Source organism: Nelumbo lutea, chromosome 8 (assembly GCF_056320005.1).
Source record: "Nelumbo lutea isolate HS-2025 chromosome 8, American lotus-T2T, whole genome shotgun sequence".
Lineage (NCBI taxonomy): Eukaryota > Viridiplantae > Streptophyta > Magnoliopsida > Proteales > Nelumbonaceae > Nelumbo > Nelumbo lutea.
The window spans coordinates 23,191,553-23,211,778 of NC_142691.1; the positions used below are offsets into that span (position 1 = coordinate 23,191,553).

Consider the following 20,226-nt stretch of genomic DNA (forward strand, 5'->3'; position numbering starts at 1 on the left):
CTTGTGATATGTTGCAGAATAGAAGGCCTTCTGTGTGCCTTTCTCCTCACATGTGCTTCCTATATAGGGAGAGTGGTGAGTTGCTATCCCATTTACTAGCCTCTTGTTCCTTTGTGCTTAAAATTTGGGAGTTCTTCAGTTTTCTCTTTGGGTGCAGGTGGGCCCTCCATCAAGATGTGGCAGGTCTGTTCAATCCTGACTTCTTGAGGCAACCAAAGAAAAGGGGGAAAGTGATTTGGAGGGCTACTAAGGCAGCAATTTGTTGGGTGGTGTGGGAAGAGAGGAATAGTAGAATCATCTTGGAGAAGAGTAGATAGTATAATAATATAGGTAGTGGTAGCATTTTGGGTGAAGACCTTAGGCATCTTCAAAACCTTCTCAGTAACAAACTTTTCAAGGGTCTGGGCTGAAGTAGTGCTTTCTTCGAGAGTAAAAGACACAGTTTGTATGTAGTGGATACCCCCAACAGTTAATAAAGTAAAACTAAACTTTGGGGGAAGTTCCCTTGGAAACCCAAGTATGGCTGGAACAGGAGGGTTCATCAGAAACTCAGAGAGGAGAATTGTGGCATTGTTTTTAGGGCCATTTGGTTTGGGAAACTCTTTGAAAGCTGAACTGTTGGCTCTTTTGCAAGGTCTCAACTAGCTAAACAGTTGGGTTTAGAATGACTGAGGTGGAAGAAGACTCACAAGTGGTCATCTCATGGGAAAAATCTAACAGGTGTATCCCTTGGACCCTACAACACATGTTAAGAGAAGTGGAAAAGCTAGCAAGAGAATTAGAGGTAAAATTCAAATGGATTAGAAGGAGTGCAAATGAGTTAGCTGACTCCTTAGCAAAACAAGGGGTTATGAGGCAACAATTGTTTTGGGCATCCATGTAATTTGGGTTATAAAGGGATTGACACTAGAGACAATCAAGTTGTATTCATCATTCCTACTTCTGATTTAATAAAAATAAATTTACTTTGCTGATAAAAAAAAGTGAAGGATTTGGGCCCTCTTCGGTATTTCCTTGGGATTGAAGTTCCTCGCTCAATAAAGGGCATCTTCATCTCCCAAAGAAAATATGTTCTCAATTTTCAAGATACTGGGAAATTGGGAACTAAACCAGCAAATACTCTAATAGAGTAGAATCACAAATTTGGAAACAATGAGAGAGAGGCCCTTGCAAATGTAAACTCGTTAGAAGATTGTTATACCTCTGCATGACATGCCTAGATATTGCTTATTCTATTGGAGTTCTTAGTTAATATATGCATGCTCCTATAACCTCCCATCTTGTAGCTACAAAATGGGTACTTAGGTACTTGAAGAAACATCCTGGAAAGGCCTTGTATTTGCTAAGCATGACCATTTAAGAGTTGAAGTCTTTACTAATGCTGATTGGGAAAGATCTATTGATGATGGGAAATCACCAGTGGCAATTGTGCTTTTGTGGGGGAAATGTTGTTACTTGGAGTAGTAAGAAGCAAGGGGTGGTTGCTAGATCAAGTGAAGAAGCTGAGTATAGAGTTATGTCGCATGGGGTGGCAGAAGTCTTGCGAGTGAGTGACCTCATGTCATTATATTGTGATAACAAAGAAGCCACTAATATTGCTGCAAATCCTGTTCTCCATGACCAAACCAAGCACATTGATGTTGATCAGTATTTTGTCCGTGAAAAGATAGAAAAAGGAGAGGTAAGGTGTGTGGTTCATATGTGCGCACAAAGGAGCAACTTGCAGATGTTTTCACTTAAAGAGGTTGATTCCTTGTGGCATAGTGAGTGTGTAACTTGTTGGGTATGGTTGACATCTATAACCCAACTTGAGAGGGATCAAGTTTCTTTAAACAACCGAAAAAGGGGAAGGATGTTGTGGAGAGCCACAGGAGCCACAGTTTTATGGACAGTTTAGGAGGAAAGAAGTGGTAGAATATTTCAAGGAAAAAGAAAATCAAGGGTGGATTTGATTGATTGCATCACTGTCAAGGTAGTGCATTGGGTAAAATCAGATGAGTTGTTTAAGGAATTCACAATGGATGATATAATCAGGGGCTGGAATTGAGTAGCAAACTCTTCAAGATCTAGTCTAGCAATTCAAGAGAGTTGGGCAACCACTACACAACAAAAAATAAATTTCAATTTTGATGGCAGCTCTCTTGGTAACCCAGGGCCCTCAGGAGTAGGTGGAGTCTTTAGAGACAGGAAAGGTAAAATTTTGGCTCTTTTTCTGGGGCCTATAGGAGTGGGCAATTCATTAAGAACTGAGGTGTTAGCACTGCTGCAAGGTCTGAGACTGGCTAAACAGATGGGACTACACCAGATTGAAGTGGAAGGGGATTCAAGATTAGTGATAGACTGGATGAAAACTGGAGATTTGGGAAGCTGGAACCACAGGCAAGCTATGAGAGAAGTTTGGTGCCTTACAAGGGAAATTGAAGCACACTTCCAATGGGTTAGAAGAACAGAAAATGGCCTGGCTGATGTTCTAGCCAAACAAGGATCAAACAGGAGCAAACTTTTCTGGGCTGCTTTGTAACAATGGTTATGAATTTGGGTTCAGCATCCCAACTTTGGAATGCCTGAGTTATAATGTTTTTTTTTTTTAATATTTTTAATGAAAGTTACCATTTCCTATAAAAAATAATGTAATATGTAATTAGGGGTGTTCATTATACTGTTCAAACCGTAAAACTGAACCAAACCAAACCCTAAACTGAAATTATATATATAATATAATGTAAATGTATAAATATAATATATGAATATATGATGTATAAATATTATATATAATATAATATATATAAATTGAATGCATAAAATTATAAATATATAATGAACTATTTATTTTATAATAAAATAATAAAATAAAAGTTTTAAGTTTTAATTTTCAGGTGAGCTATTTGGGCTTTTGTAGAGAAGATGGGACGAATGGCCCATAGGCTGTTTATTCTTTTATTCTTTCTTACTGTTTATGTTCTTGTCTGTAATGGGCCTTACTCTGGGCCCATCCTTTCTATGTTATGCTCTGTGTAAATTCTTGCCCAACTAAGGGCCTCCTTGTAATTATTCAAAGTTTATCTTAATAAAATGGTGTTAGGGTGTTAGAGAGAGTGGAATGTTCGAAACTCTCATTCTCTAAACCCTCATTGCCGAACTCTCAAGGTCTGTTTTCTTCATGATTATCAGAGTAGGCCTGAACTTCAGTATTCTAGGGCAGGAAGCTTCAGCTCGTGTTGCCTGATTCTTGGAGGTCATTGGAAGTTGCCCAAGACTCAAATTTCTTGGAGCAGTGATTCGGTGGCCAGGAAGAATCAGAGAAAAAAGGGGAAACAGCTTAGTTCCTGATTTGAAGCTTAAATATTGTAAGTTGTGCTCAGATTTCTGGGTTATTTTTTCTTGTTCTGGACTGTTAATCTCCGAAGTTCCTTTGGAAACAGTACAAATATTCAGCTATCCTCTGATCAGGTTTAATCCAGAGATTTCTGGGTTGTTTTCATTTCTTTTCTGGACTGTCAAGTAGCCAAAATACCTCTGAAATCAGTACTGCTGTTTATTGTCCTTTTTGGATTGTTTTTGGACCCCTATACGGACTGTTTTTTGGGGCTGTTTTCATCTTTGACAGTGTGGTCTTCTCTACTGCCCACTCTGTGTTTGTAAAAAGGTCTCTTCGACAGTAGGGACTGTTCTCTTCCCTTGTGGGGTACTGTTTGGAAAATACCTAAATTTTTGTTTAGAAAAGGAGCTTGGACTGGGTGCACAGTGTTTGGTAGTTCTCTGATTTATTCTTGAAGGCCAAACCAAGTTTGTTGGTGTCTTGTGCTGTCAACAAGGTGCTGCCTCTATTTTTGGGGCTCCAACAGCTTAGGTGTGACTCAGCTTTGTGTATTGCTGCTTGAGGCTGGTTTAATACAGCCCTTGTTCATCCTCATCCGGTGTTGTTTGGTTGAAGTTTGCTGAAATCTTATTTGAAGTGGTTAAGTGGTTAAAAGGATGGATTCATCAGAGATTGAAAACAAGAATGTGGCTGAATTCGGATAGGTTCCGGGAGCTCCTGTTGACTCTTTATTGACTGTGACCACAGTCAAGCTAGATGGAACTAATTATCTAGCATGGTCACAATCGGTAAAGATTTATATATGTGGTAGAGGAAAGTGGGAGTTTATCTCTGGGAGCAAGAAGGCTCCCCCAGAAGATGATCCATCTCATGAGAAGTGGATCCAAGAGAACTACACTGTTATTGGGTGGCTTGTGAACTCAATGCAGCCACAGATCTGCCGGCACTATCTATGGATGAATTCAGCAAAGGAAATCTATGATAGTGTTGCTGAAACCTATTCGTAAAAACTAAATGTGTCTAGAGCCTACAAGTTGAGAAGTGATGTGAAGAATCTGAGACAGGGGGAGAAACCATTATCTGTATACTTCTCAACCTTGAAGTCTTTGTGGCAAGAAATAGACTTGATAGAAGTTGTAACCTGGGACACCACTAATGATGCACAGACCTATAGGAAAATGGTTGAAAGAAACAGGGTGTTTGAGTTCTTAACCAGACTAAACCCATAATATGATATCACAAAGCAGAATATTCTATCCAAGGAGAGTGTCACATTGTCACAAGCTTATGCATTGGTGAGTAGTGAAGAGAGCAGGAGGGCTGTCCAGGTTCAAGGGGCTAGTTTTAGTGATCACTTTGCAAATATGGGGATTAAATCTAAAAGGGTTGCTGGGACTTCTAGTGGCTCTGGAAAGAAAGAAGTGGTATGTGAGTGCTGCAAGAAGCCAAAGCACACCAAAGATAAGTGTTGGAAGTTACATCATGATCTTGTTCCAATTTGGTTTCAAAAAAAACATGATAGTAAAGGGACGTGGAGTGCAAATGTGGCTGCTGGGCCAGATAATGATAAGTACTATACTGAAGAAATGTCTGCGTGTGCATAATTGGCATCCATGAAAACAAAATATGAAAAGTTTGGAAAGATGATCAGTCATCTAGAGGATGTGACTTCTTTCAACCCTTCAAGAAATTCAGCTCCTTCTGCGTTTGCTCATTCAGGTACAAGGGCCTTTGCCAATCATGCAACCACTTCAGGTAATCTTAAGATCCCTTGGATTATTGACTCAGGTGCTTCTCATCATATGACCAACCTCTCTACCTTGTTTGTTTCATATGACTTGCTTCCTGGACGTGATAAAATCACTTTAGCCGATGGTTCACTTGCCCTTATTTCTGGCAAGGGAACCATCAAGGCTACAGATTCCTTGTTCTTACCTTCTGCACTTCATGTACCTAGACTAAATACAAATTTGTTGTCTGTAAGTAGTCTAACCAAGTCACTCAACTATTGTGTAACCTTTCCTTTCTATTGTATTTTTCAGGATCTGGAGTCTCGGAAGGTGACTGGCAGTGGCCATGAGGCGAACGGAATATACCTGCTCGATACTCTGGGACAATGCACTGATCATCCTGGGAATGTTGTTTTTAGGTCTGTTTCTTCAGACACTATTAGTTGGATTATGTTGTATCATCGTCGTTTGGGTCATCTGTCTTTTTCTGCCTTGAGTCATCTATTCCCTGAACTGTTTAAGGGAATTAGTTTGTCCAGTCTTCATTGTGAGTTTTGTGAGTTATCAAAACATTGTAGAAATAATTATCCTTTGAGTAATAAAAGATCTTCTTTTCCTTTTAATATTGTGCATTCTGATGTGTGGGGGTCTTACCACTTACCCTCAATGGGTTGCTACAAATATTTTATCTTGTTTATTGATGACTTTTCTCGGTTCACTTGGATATTCTTGATGAAATCCTGTGATGAAGTTCCAAGACTTGTAAGACAATTCCATGAATTTGTTTTAACCCAATTTGATACCAGGATTAAAATTTTCAGATCTGACAATGCAAAAGAATACTTTGACAAGAACCCATCTTGCTATCTCTCTGACATGGGGGTTATTCATCAAAGCTTCTGTGCTAGGACCCCAGAACAGAATGGAGTTGCTGAGAGGAAAAATAGGCATATTGTTGAAGTTGCAAGAAGTATCTTATTTGGCCTCAAATGTTCCTACAAGGTTTTGGGGTGATGCCGTTCTCACTGCTACTTACATTATAAACCGTATGCCATCCAGGGTTTTAGGGTTTAAGTCTCCCTTTAATCTCCTTCATCCGGACAAGGACCTTTTTCCTATTCCTCTTCGTGTCTTTGGCTGCACCTGTTATGTATATGTTCCAAGTGTCTAAAGGCATAAATTTGAACCAAAAGCCCACAAGTATATCTTCCTCAGTTATTCCCCCACACAGAAGGGTTACTATTGTTTTGATCCAAAGACTGGCACTCGGTATTTCTCAATGGATGTCACTTTTAATGAGTTTTCTCCCTTTTATGGTTCCTCTCGGAAAGGACATTGTCCACAGGGGGAGGATTTGTCACAGGTGTTTGCTCTTCCTCTTCCTGTTCTAGTTGAGTCTTTTGACAAGTCTGCTTCTCCTTCAAATGAATCAAGGGCGGATAAGTCGTTCCATTCTCCCTGTCCCAGTGTTCTTCCTCCTTTACCTCCTCGTCCTATCCTCAATCCCAAGGTGTATCAAAGGCAAAGATCCAGAAATGGGCAGGTTGTTTCTCCCACAACACATGAGCCTCATACACTTCCAGTCACAAATGAGACAACAGGTACTGTTTCAGCACCCTTGGAGTCATCCTTCCCTGACCTTGATATTCCCATTGCTGTTAGGAAAGGAAAATGGAAGTGCACTACTCACTGCATTTCCAAGCGCCTTTCTTACAGGTTGCTTTCTCCTTCATACTTTGCCTATCTATCTTCTGTTGCTTCTAACCCTATTCCCAGGTCTGTGTCAGAAGCTCTTAATATTTCAGAATGGAGGGATGCTATAAGGTCTGAAATTGATGCCCTACACAAGAATGACACATGGGAAGTGGTTGATTTGCCTGAAGGGAAGGATCCAGTCGGTTGCAAGTGGGTCTTTACTATCAAATATCAAGCTGATGGCACCATTGAAAGGTACAAGGCCAGGCTGGTTGCAAAAGGCTATACACAGACATATGGGATTAATTATCTGGAGACCTTTGCACCTGTTGCCAAGATAACATCTGTGAGGGTTCTTCTATCTTTAGCTGCTCACTTTGACTGGCCCCTTTATCAATTGGATGTGAAGAATGCATTTCTTAATGGTGAATTACATGAGAAGGTTTATATGTCTCTTCCTCGAGGGATGTATGGAATTGATATGCAAGGAAAGGTATGCAGACTGAAGAAATCACTTTATGGACTAAAACAGTTCCCTAGAGCATGGTTTGAGAGATTTAGAACAACACTTGTTAACTTTGGTTATGTGCAGACACAATCTAATCATACACTTTTTGTGAAGAGGAGTGGACCTCTTGCAGTATACCTCATTGTGTATGTAGATGACATTGTAGTGACTGGTAATGATGTTTTAGGAATTCATGATCAATTCTTTCCTCTATACAGAGTTTGAGATTAAAGATTTGGGGGAATTGAGATACTTCCTTGGCATAGAAGTTGCTCGATCCAAGGATGGGATTCTTATCTCCCAAAGGAAGTATGTTCTTGACTTGCTCTCTGAAACTGGGAAGATGGGTGCTAGACCAGTTGCTACTCCTATTTATATGAGTCATAAACTCTCTGCCTCAGATGAGACATTGTTATAAGACAAAGGAATCTTCCAGAGGCTTCTTGGGAAACTTCTGTACCTATGCATAACTCAACTAGATATTGCATATGCAGTCAGTTGCATTAGCCAATTCATGCATGCTCCTTGAGACACTCACATGGCAGCAGCAGAGCGAATCCTGTGTTATTTGAAGGGCTCCCCAGGAAAGGGGAATTCTGTTTGCCAAGCATGGTCACATGAAACTTGAAGCCTACACCGTCTTGGCTAGGCTGGAAACATTGATGATAGAAGATCTACTTCTGGGTATTGTAGCTTGGTGGCTGGTAATGTTGTTTCTTGGTGAAGCAAGAAACAATCGGTTGTTGCTCGATCTTCAGCTGAAGCAGAATACAGGGCCATGGCACATGGAGTCTCTGAACTTTTGTGGCTAAAATTAGTTGAAAAACAGTCCTAGAAGTAGGGACTGTGCTAGAAAACAAAGAAAAAACTAACAAGAGAAGATTAGAGAAGAAGAGAGAGAGAGAGAGAGAGAACTGCGACAAGAAGGGTTAGAGGATGAGGAGTTTGGACTTAACCTCCCTCTAACACTCTAATACTCTTTTATTAAGTTAATCTTTTAGTAATTACAAGAGAGGTCCTTAGTTGGACAAGAAATTACAAAAAAAAAGAACATAGAAGAGTATGGGCCCAGAATAAGGCCCATTACAGAGAACATAAAGATAATATACAGTAACAGCCTATGGGCCATTCGGCCCATCTTCTCTACACTCCCCCTCAAGCTGAGCATAGATGTCAATCATGCCCAGCTTGCCAGTGTCATGATGAAGCCTTGCCTTGGAAATGCCCTTGGTGAGAAATTCTGCCAATTGTCCTTCAGAAGTAACGAATGGAAGACACACTTCTCCGGTGGAGACTATTTCTCGAATAAAGTGTCTATCAACTTCAATATGTTTGGTTCGATCATGTTGTACCGGGTTGTGAACAATGTTGATGGTAGCCTGATTATCACAGTACAACATCATGGGTTTGTCATGATCAATCCCAAGTTCTTCCATTAAGGATCTTAGCCACAACAATTCCGAGACTCCATGTGCCATGGCTCTATACTCTGCTTCTACGGAGGATCTGGCCACAACAGATTGTTTCTTACTCCTCCAAGAGACAACATTACCAGCCACCAGACTGCAGTATCCTGAAGTGGATCTTCTGTCATCAATATTTCCAGCCCGATCAGCATCAGTATAGGCTTCAAGTTTCAGATGACCATGCTTGGTACATGGGATTCCTTTCCCTGGAGAGCCTTTCAGATAGCACAAAATCCGTTCTGCTGCTGCCATATGAGTATCTCTAGGAGCATGCATGAACTGGCTAATGCAACTGACAGCATACGCAATATCTGGTCTAGTCATGCAAAGGTACAGAAGATTCCCAAGAAGTCTCTGAAAAACCCCTTTGTCTTCCAACAAAGTTCCATTTGTAGCTAAAAGTTTGTGACTCATATCAATGGGAGTTGCAGCTGGTCTTGCACCCAGTTTTCCAGTTTCGGACAACAAATCAAGAACATATTTCCTTTGGGAAATAAGAATCCTATCCTTGGATCTGGCAACTTCTATGCCAAGGAAGTATCTTAACTCCCCCAGATCCTTAATCTCAAATTCTGTACGGAGGAAAGACTTGAGAGCCAGAATGCCTGAGGCATCATCACCAGTCACTATAATGTCATCAACATACACAATGAGATACACTGCTAGAGATCTACTTTTCTTCACAAACAGAGTATGATCTGACTGTGTTTGAACATAGCCAAATTTAACAAGTGCAGCTCTAAATCTCTCAAACTAGGCTCTAGGAGATTGTTTAAGACCATAAAGAGATTTCTTCAATTTACATACATTTCCTTGCATATCTTTCCCATACATCCTTGGAGGAAGACACATGTAGACCTCCATCAGCCCTGTATTTAATGGTCAAAACCCACTTGCACCCAACTGGATCCTTCCCTTCAGGCAAATCCACCACCTCCCAAGTACCATATGCATGTAAAGCATCCATTTCGGTCTCCATGGCATCTCTCCATTCTGGAATCCCAAGAGCTTCTAAAACAGACCTAGGAATGGGGTTAGAAGCAACAGAAGAGAGATAGTTAAAGTATGAAGGAGAAAGCAGGTCATAAGAAAGGTGTTTGAAAATGCAGTGTGCAGTACACTTTCGCTTCCCTTTCCTAACAGCAATGGGGACATCAAGGTCTGGGAAGGATGATTCCAAAGGAGCTGAAGCAGTACCTGTTATCTCCTCTGTGATTGGGAATGTATGAGCTTCATCTGTAGTAAAGGAAACTACTTGCTCATTCCTGGATCTCTGCCTTTGATACACTTTGGGATTATGGATAGGACGAGGGGGTAAAGAAATAGGGGCACTAGGACAAGAGGTATGAAGTGATTGATCCTCCTTTGACTCATTTGGTGAGGATACAGGTTTGTCAAGAGACTCAACTGGGACAGGAAGAGGAAGAGCAAAATCTTGTGACAGACTCTCCCCCTGTGGACAATGTCCATCTTGAGAGGAACCATAAAAAGGAGAAAGTTCATCAAAGGTAACATCCATAGAGACATGTCGGGTGCCAGTTTTTGGATCAAAACAACAATAACCCTTTTGTGTGGGGGAGTAACCAAGGAAGATGCATTTGTGGGCTTTCGGTTCAAACTTATGTCTTTGCACATTTGGAATGTGAACATAGCAGGTTCAGCCAAATACACGAAGAGGAATTGGGAAGAGATCCTTGTCTGGATGAAGAAGACAGAAGGGAGATTTAAACCCTAAAACCCTGGATGGCATACGATTTATGAGATAGGTAGCAGTAAGTACAACATCACCCCAAAATCTTGTGGGAACATGTGAGGCAAACAAAAGGCTCCTTGCAACTTCAACAATATGTCTATTTTTTTCTCCCAGCAACTCCATTTTGTTTAGGGGCTCTAACACAGGAGCTTTGATGAATAACCCCTATGTCAGAGAGATACAAGGATAAACTCTTCTCAAAATACTCTTTTGCATTGTCACATCTGAAAACCTTAATTTTGGTATCAAATTGAGTTAAAACAAGCTCATGAAATTGCCTCACAAGTCTTGGGACTTCATCCCGGGATTTCATTAAGTATATCCAAGTGAATCTAGAGAAGTCATCAATAAACAAGATAAAATATCTGTAACCCCCCATAGAGGATAAGTGGTATGGCCTCCACACATCAGAGTGCACAATATGAAAAGGAAAAGAGGATCTTTTATTGCTCACAGGGTAATTTTTTCTACAATGCTTTGACAACTGACAGGACTCACAATTGAGACTGGACACACTGACTCCCTTAAACAGTTTTGGAAACAAATGGCTTAAAGTAGAAAAAGGTAAATGACCCAACCGACAATGACTCAACATAATTTGACTAACAGACTCTGAAAAAGTAGAACCAAAAGCAACATTCTTGGGATGATCAAAGCATTGGCCAGGGGTGTCGAGCAAGTATATTCCATTCGCTTCATGGCCACTCCCAATCACCTTTTGAGACTTCAGGTCCTGAAACACACAGTGAGAAGGAAAAAAGGTTACACAACAATTCAATGACTTGGTCAGGCTACTTACAGATAGTAAGTTGGTATTTAATTTAGGCACATGAAGAGTGGAAGATAAGAGTAAGGAGTCTGTAGCCTTGACAGTTCCCTTGCCGGAAATAGGGGCAAGAGAACCATCAACTAAGGTGATTTTTTCACAGCCAGGAAGTAAATCATATGAAACAAACAAAGTGGAAAGGTTGGTCATGTGATCAGAAGCACCTGAGTCTATGATCCAAGGGGTTTTGTGTTTACCTGAGGTGGATGCATGGTTAGTGGAAGCCCTTATACCTGAGTGAGAAAATGCAATGGTGGCTGGACTTCCAGAAGGGATGAATGATGAAGATACACCTTCCAGCTGACTGATCATCTTTCCAAACTTCTCATATTCAGCTTTCATGGTTGCTAACTGTGCACTGGAAGACTCAACCTCTGTATTTGTGCTTGTGGCTGCATGTGCACTTCCTGTCTTTCTACTATCATTCTTCTTCTGGAATCTGATAGGTACAAGATTGGGATGCCATTTCCAACACTTGTCCTTTGTGTGTTTCGGCTTCTTACAATATTCACACACCACCTCCTTCCTTCTTGTGCCACTGTGAGCTTCTGTAACCCCTTTGAGTTTAATTCCCATATTTGCAAAATGATCATTGATACCGACTCCTTGAACCTGCACTTGCCTCCTATTTTCTTCACTGCTGACCAAAGTATATGCTTGTGACAATGAAACATCTTCCTTGAACAAGATGTTTTGCTTTGTAATGTCATATTCAGAATTCAGCCCTGTCAAGAACTCAAAGACCCTATTCCTTTCAACCAATTTCCTGTATGTTTCAGCATCCTTAGGGGTATCCCATGTCATAGCCTCTATCCAATCAATCTCTTGCCATATAGATTTTAGGGCTGAGAAGTATGCTGCAAGTGACTTCTCCCCCTGTCTTAGATTCTTCACATCACTTCTCAGTTTGTAAGCTCTGGCAACATTCAACTTCTGGGAGTAAGTTTCTGCAACACTATCCCAGATTTCTTTAGCCGAGTTCATCCACAGATAATGTTGACTAATCTGTGGCTGCATTGAGTTCACAAGCCACCCAATCACTGTGTAGTTTTCTTGCACCCATCTCTCATAAGATGGATCATCCTCTGGAGGAGTTTTCTTGCTCCTAGAAATAAAACCCCATTTTCCTTTGCTACAAATATGGATTTTCATTGATTGTGACCAAGCCAAGTAGTTGGTCCCATCAAGCTTGACTGTAGTTACAGCCAGCATAGAATCGGTTGGGGTTCCCAAAAACTATCCATATTCAACAGCATTCTTGTTTTCAAGGTTTGAGAAATCCATCATGCAAAGTTCGGTGGTAGTTCTTTCTTTACTGTTTCAGCCTTCAAAGGACACCCAACAAACCTCCAATCACAAGGTATTTCAGGTTCCCAACAGCTGTTGTCCCAAAGAGAAGAAAGAAAAGGGCCACAATCCTTAAGAGACCTTTTGTCGAACACTCAGTGTGCAGTACTTAACAGCCTACTGTTAACTGGAAGAAACCACTTCAAAGTGTTTAGTATAGGTCCAAGAAGAGGCTGGGATGAAGATGAGACTAGTATCACTTAGTTTTAGATCAGTTTCAGCAACTTCCCAGTCCAATAATCAGCCGAATAGCACTTCCAAAACAACCCAGAAATTTCTGAGTAGAATCAGTCCAGCAACAGTGGGCCGAATGGAGGTGGGCTTTAAATGCTTTAACAGTCCTCCCAAACAACAAAAAATAACCCAGCAAAGGACTGAGAAAAGACTTACAGTAAGAGTCTCCGGTTTGAACTATAAACCAGGCCAAACACTTGTTCTCTGAGATAACTTCGAAATCCTTTTTCTCTGATTTCAAATCAGGCCAAACAACTTGTTCTCTGATTCTTCCTGGTCACCGAACCCTTCTCCAAGTGTATAGAAACTTGGGCACCCTCCAATGACCTCCAAGAACCAGGCGGATGACTGTAAACCTTCAGCCCTAGAACCTCCTCATGTAGTTGGCTGAACTAGAACCACATGAGGGACACGCCAAGCAATGGCCTGCTCTGATACCAAGTTGAAAAACAGTCCTAGAAGTAGGGACTGTGCTAGAAAACAAAGAAAAAACTAACAAGAGAATATTAGAGAAGAAGAGAGAGAGAGAGAGAACTGCGACAAGAAGGGTTAGAGGATGAGGATTTCGAACTTAACCTCCCTCTAACACTCTAATACTCTTTTATTAAGTTAATCTTTTAGTAATTACAAGAGAGGTCCTTAGTTGGACAAGAAATTACAAAAAAAAGGAACATAGAAGTATGGGCCCAGAATAAGGCCCATTATAGAGAAGAACATAAGGATAATATACAGTAACAGCCTATGGGCCATTCGACCCATCTTCTCTACAAAATCATTGATGGAGGAACTTGGGGTCGAACATGACATGCCAATGATGTTGTACTGTGATAGTCATGTTGCCATCAACATTGCTCACAACCTAGTGCAACATGATAGAACTAAGCACATTGAAGTTGATCGACACTTCATTAGAGAATAGTGTCTCTTCGGGTGAAGTATGTCTTCCTTTCATCACATCTGAAGGACAGTTGGTAGATTTTCTCATCCCAAGGCAAAACTTCAGCATGATACTGGCAAGCTTGGCATGATTGACATCTATGCTCAGCTTGAGGGCGAGTGTAGAGAAGATGGGCCGAATGGCCCATAGGCTGTTTATTCTTTTATTCTTTCTTACTGTTTATGTTCTTGTCTATAATGGGCCTTACTTTGGGCCCATCTTTCTATGTTATGTTTTGTGTAAATTCTTGCCCAACTAAGGGCCTCCTTGTAATTATTCAAAGTTTATCTTAATAAAATGGTGTTAGGGTGTTAGAGAGAGTGGAATGTTCGAAACTCTCATTCTCTAAACCCTCATTGCCGAACTGTCAAGGTCTGTTTTCTTCAGCTTTCTAATTGGGTTAAGCCCAATAGAATCATAGAATGGTTCAAGTCCCCAAACCATATTAGAAACTGGACCAAACCGTGATGGTTTGATCTGGTTTGGTTTCCATGCCAAAACGGTTGGTTTGGTTTGGTTTGGAAATATCTCAATTTGTAATTTACTGGTTTGGTCTGAGATCTTCTCCAAACTGGACTGTGAACATTAGTTTCCAAAAGAGTATTTGTCTTTTTTGCCTTTTTTATTTTGTACAGCTATTCACCCTATTATAAATAATAACAGTGAGTGCCATCCATTTTACTTTTGGACCCCAAACCTTTCTTCTTTTCTCCTCTCTCTCTCTCTCTCTCATTCTCTCTTCCATTCTTTCATTTTTCTACTGGTTTATAAAGAGCTAGGGCAAACCAAAAGGACATGGCCTAAAGCAGTGAGGCATGATTTGAGGGTCCATAATTTAACAATAGATATGGCATTGAAAGTGGAATGGTTTAACAAGATTATGTAGCTGACTCCATATAGCTATAGTTGGGTCAAGGCTTAGTTGAATACAGTTGATATAAGAATATTTCAAACCATGGAAATGCTCAATATTTTGATTGTCAGCGGGGTTTGGTATTTGTTAACAGATGTTATTTTATATATGTATAGTACCGCAGGGGTACTATTGTACTTTTCCTTTTCTTTATGTTTAGTTGTTGTCGCCCTAGTATAAATATAACATACTGCGCCACCTGCAGTACCTTTTGGGCTCTCAGTCCTCTCGTCTCTCCTCTCATCTCTCCCTTTCTCTCTTCTTCCTATACAACATGGTATCAGAGCAGGATGTCCAGGTCTGAATGGTGAAGTCATGCAGTCTATCTTTTCCTCTTCCAGCATGTAGAAGACTTTGTTTCGAGGGTGACAGTCTTTATTTCGAGGGTGACAGAGTTTCAGAAGTTATCATCTGTTGTTCATCTGCTGTTCGGCTGTCCTAATGTTCGACCGAAGTAACCTTCTTTTACTTTGTTCTCATCTGTTGTTTGGCTGCCCTGATGTTCGACTGAAGTACCTTTTTTTTTTACTATCTTCTCTTTTCTGGTTGACGCTGGACCTATACTAGGTCCGCCGATTGGATGTGAGGTGAGCTGCACCTCTTTCTTTTCCTTTTTTGTGGGGTCGTTTGATCCCTGTGAAACTGTAGGTTGTAAGGATCTCGTTTATGTTCTGCAACAGTAGCTTTTTTGGTAGACTGAAGGTCTGGAAGTGGCTGGTACCTTCTGTAACAACCTTTTAAGGTTGTGTTCCTCTTTTTTGGGTGTTGTTTTTTTTTGAATCTGAAATCATGAGTTGTGAAGATTATGGGAAGTGGCTGGTACCTTCTCTAACAACCTTTTAAGGTTGTGTTCCTCTTTTTTGGGTGTTGTTTTTTTTTGAATCTGAAATCATGAGTGGTGAAGATTATGCTACATCCGGAGTTTCCTCAACGCTGAATGAAATGAGTGGGGGTGTGGACCTATCCTTTCGCATGGCTGTTGTCCCTCTTGATGGTTTAAATTATTTAGAGTGGTCAAGAGGGATCAAGCTGTACATCACTATAAGGGGGAAGATAGGTTATATTAATGGGAGAATAAAAGAACCACATTCTGGGAGTGCTGAATATGATAGATGGAATCAGGAAAACGGCATGGTTATGTCTTGGCTTTTAGTCTCTATGCAACCTCAAATAAGGAGGACTTTTATGTGGGCTGAAACGGCAAATGAGATTTGGGAACAAGCAAAATCAACATATTCGGAACTACGACACTATGCAAAAATTTACCAACTACAAGCAGAATCTCGCCTACTTGTAAACAGGGGGAGAGGTGTCTATCTATATATTACTCTGACTTGACTTCTGTCTGAAAGGAGTTGGATCATTACCAGTGTGTGGAATGGAAGTGTGATGAAGATGCAAAACTGTACAAAAAACTCGTCTCCTAGCAGAGAGTGTTTGCTTTCTTACATGGTTTGAACCCTACATACGATTCTATCAGGGTCCAGATCCTCGGTTCTAAGGAGCTTCCATCTGTTCAGGAATTTTATGCTCTTGTACAATCTAAAGAAAGCAGAAGGAATTTGATGAACAGTTCTGGTGGAGATGCAGTTGTGTTGGCCGCGAAATGTTGTGTTACTACTACTAGAGGAAATTCTTCCGGGAAAGGAGATCATAAAAAAAAAATGGATGACAAAGATAAATTGTGGTGTACTCATTGCCAGAAGCCCCGACACACCTGAGATACATGCTGGGATCTTCATGGAAAGCCGAAATGGGCTCAAGATCTGAATAAGAAGCAAAGTTCAGATGTGAATAAAAGGTGAAGACAACAAGGTACAAAGAAACACACTATGACCAACATGGCTACTCGAGAGAATCAACCCCCCATCCATACTGTGACTCAAACACATTCATTTGGATCTGACCCAAGGGAGGATATTATGAATTCCTTCCGTGACCATTTAGAGCTCTATGGTAGAGCAATTCGTCAGATGGATGCTCCTTTCTCAACCTCATTTGCGTCTACATCAGGTAACTCTGCCACAGCTTTCCATGTTGCTTCTCATACTCTTGACTCTCCATGGATCATTGATTCTGGAGCGTCAAAGCACATGACTGGTATGCCCTCTTACTTTCAAACCTATCACCTTCTTTCTGGAAGAGACAAGGTGAGACTAGCTGATGGATCATATGCTTCCATAGCTGGTCAAGGAACCGTCTCTCCTCCCCTCGGCCTTACCCTCTCTGATGTTTTGCATGTTCCAAAATTTCCCATTAATTTGTTCTCTGTTAGTAGTGTTACTAATTCCTTAAACTGCTCAGTGACCTTTTTTCCTTCTTACTGTGTGATCCAGGATCTGGCCTCGGGGAGGACGATTGGTAGAGGACGTATAGTTGATGGACCTTACATGCTGGAGAATAAGGCTAGTCTTCATGTTACAGAGTCTAAGAGTCAGTCCTGTCAAGTTTATTTTTGGCATTGTCGCCTCATTCATTTATCTTTTTAGTCTTTGAAAGTTGTGTTTCCAGATCTGTTTAAGTCAATGTCCGTTTCAGATTTCTCTTGTCAAACGTGTCAATTGAGTAAACATTGTAGAACTCATTTTCTTCCAAAAAATAGTAAATCTGAATTTCTTTTTCACATTGTTCATTCTGATGTGTGGGGCTGTTACTTTGCCATTTGAGAGTGGTTACAAGTATTTTATTACCATCATTGATGATTATTCTAGATATACTTGGGTATATCCCATGCGAACCAGGGGGGAAGTACAAAAAATTATCCAAGATTTTTAGCGGGTGGTCTTCACCCAATTTCAAACTGAAATCCAAATTTTTTAGTTAGATAATGCGAAAGAGTATTTTCATAGTGATCTCACGGAATTCTTTGCTTCACGTGGTTCACTTCACCTTAGCTCTTGTGCCCGAACACCATAACAAAATAGTGTTGCTGAAAGAAAGAACCGACATCTGCTTGAAGTGGCCTGAGGTTTACTACTCCATATGAATGTCCCCAAACGTTTTTGGCTTGAGGCTGTCCTTTCTTCTACCTACCTCATTAACCATATGCCCTCTCATTGGTTAGAGTGCAAAGCCCCACATCAACTTCTCTTCCCTAAGGCTCCCCTTCTTCCCATTCCTCCTCGCGTATTTGGTTGTCGATGCTTTGTCCAAAATCTGTCTTCCACTCGTGGGAAATTGGATTCTCGTGCTATTCCTTGTATATTCCTGGGGTACTCCTTCACTCAGAAGGGATACCGTTGTTTTGATCCTGTTTCTCGGAAATTTTATGTTTACATGGATGTCTCTTTCTTTGAGAATGAGCCTTTTTTCCCTGTTTCTCCTCAGGGGGAGTGTAGGAATGAGGAGAAATTGGTTCAACTCCCTCCTTTTCCTGACCCTCCGCCTTTTCGTGTCTTCTTCCATCGTCGCAAAGGCCAACCAAATTCAAGAGCTATGGAGAATCTAGAAGTTGTACCTCCAGTGCCATCAAACTCCTCGGGGGCAAATCATACTCACTCAGGTACCTTGGTTCCCAATGATGTCCCTAATCCCATTACAATTGATACCTCTATTGCCAATGACCTTTATCGTCTTATTGCTCACAGGAAATGTGTTAGATCGTGCACCACTAAACACCCCATTTCCAACTTTGTTTCCTATGAGAACATTTCATCCTCTTTTCCTGCATTTCTTACTTCCGTTGACAGTGTCCCTATCCCTAAGAATGTGGCAGAAGCTCTTTCAATACTTGAATGGACAGATGCCATGAAGAAATTAATGCCCTTCATAAAAATGGCACGTGGGAACTTGTAAATCTTCCTAAGGGAAAGGATCTAGTTGGATGTAAATGGGTGTTCACCGTCAAACATAGGGCTGATGGCACGGTGGAGAGGTATAAAGCTCGTTTAGTGGCAAAGGGGTTTACACAAGTGTACGGAGTTGATTATGCAGAGACTTTTGCTCCTGTTGCCAAGATGAACTCCATTAGAGTTCTATTCTCTCTTGCTGCTAACCTTGACTGGGATCTACATCAACTTGATATCAAGAATGCATTTTTGAATGGTGACCTTGAAGAGGAAGTTTACATGATAGAACCCCCTGGTTTTTAGGCTCAAGGCAATGAACAGAAGGTGTGCAAGTTGAAGAAGTCTTTATACGGGCTGAAACAATCACCAAGAGCCTTGTTCAGCAGATTCCATGTTGCGGTTCAACAGAAAAGATACAAGCAATGTCAATCTGGTCACACACTGCTTGTGAAAAGAGGAGAAGGTAAAATTGCTGCTTTGATAGTATATGTTGATGATATAATTGTCACTAGTGACAGGAAGGATGAAATCCAGAGGTTGAAGAGTTTTCTTGCCACATAGTTTGAAGTAAAGGATCTAGGGCCTCCAAGATACTTCCTTGGAATTGAAGTTGCCCGCTCAAAAAAGGGTATCTTCATTTCCCAAAGGAAGTATGTCCTAGATTTACTCCAGGACACTGGAAAAATGGGAGTGAAGCCAGTTGACTCTCCCATTGATCCCAACCATAAATTAGGTGACAACCAAGGTGAACCTATCAAGGATGTGAAACAGTTTCAGAGACTTGTAGGGAGGTTGTTATATATTTCTATGACCCGCCCAGACATTGCTTATGTTGTTGGTGTCCTTAGGCAGTTTATGCATGCACCTATGTCCACTCATCTTGAAGCAGCAGAAAGAATCCTCCAATATCTTAAAAGGTTTCCAAGTACTGACTTGTTGTTTCAAAGACACGGGCATTTGAAAGTTGAAGTGTATACTGATGCAAATTGGGCTGGATTTCTAAATGACAGAAAGTCTATTAGTGGCTACTGCACCTTTATAGGAGGAAACCTTATTACCTGGAGAAGTAAAAAGCGAAGTGTGGTGGCTAGATCCAGTGCTGAAGCTGAATATCGAGCAATGGCTCATGGAATGGCTGAAAGTATGTGGATAATGAATCTGTTGAGTGAGTTGGGTTTTCCAGTGGACAGGCCTATGACCCTATTCTGTGACAACAAAGCAGCCATAAACATTGCTGCTAACCCAGTGCTACATGATAGAACAAAACACATCGAAGTCGACAAGCATTTTATCAGAGAGAAAGTCATCATAGGTGAAGTGTGTACTCCCTATGTTAGCTCTGAGGACCAACTTGCAGACATCTTTACAAAAGGTCTACACCACTCAAGACATCATGATCTATGTGACAAGTTGGGCATGATTGATATCTATGCTCCAACTTGAGGGGGAGTGTTAACAAATGTTATTTTATATATGTATAGTACCGCAGGGGTACTATTGTACTTTTCCTTTTTTTTATGTTTAATTGTTGTCACCCTAGTATAAATATAACATACTGCGCCGCCTGCAGTACCTTTTGGGCTTTTAGACCTCTCGTCTCTCCTCTCGTCTCTCTCTTTCTCTCTTCTTCCTGTACAACAGTATTGTTTACTTTCTGTACATGTTTTTTGTTCTTATGCTATAATTGTATTAATTAGGTTAGGAGAGGGG

At 40.8% G+C, this 20,226-nt stretch overlaps 1 protein-coding gene across 2 annotated transcripts in view; it reads left to right on the forward strand.

The window, feature by feature from the left end:
* The window catches only part of LOC148843343 (vacuolar protein sorting-associated protein 26A), a 69,875-nt gene that overhangs the window by 34,242 nt on the left and 15,407 nt on the right, over positions 1–20,226 (forward strand). The window lies entirely within an intron of this gene.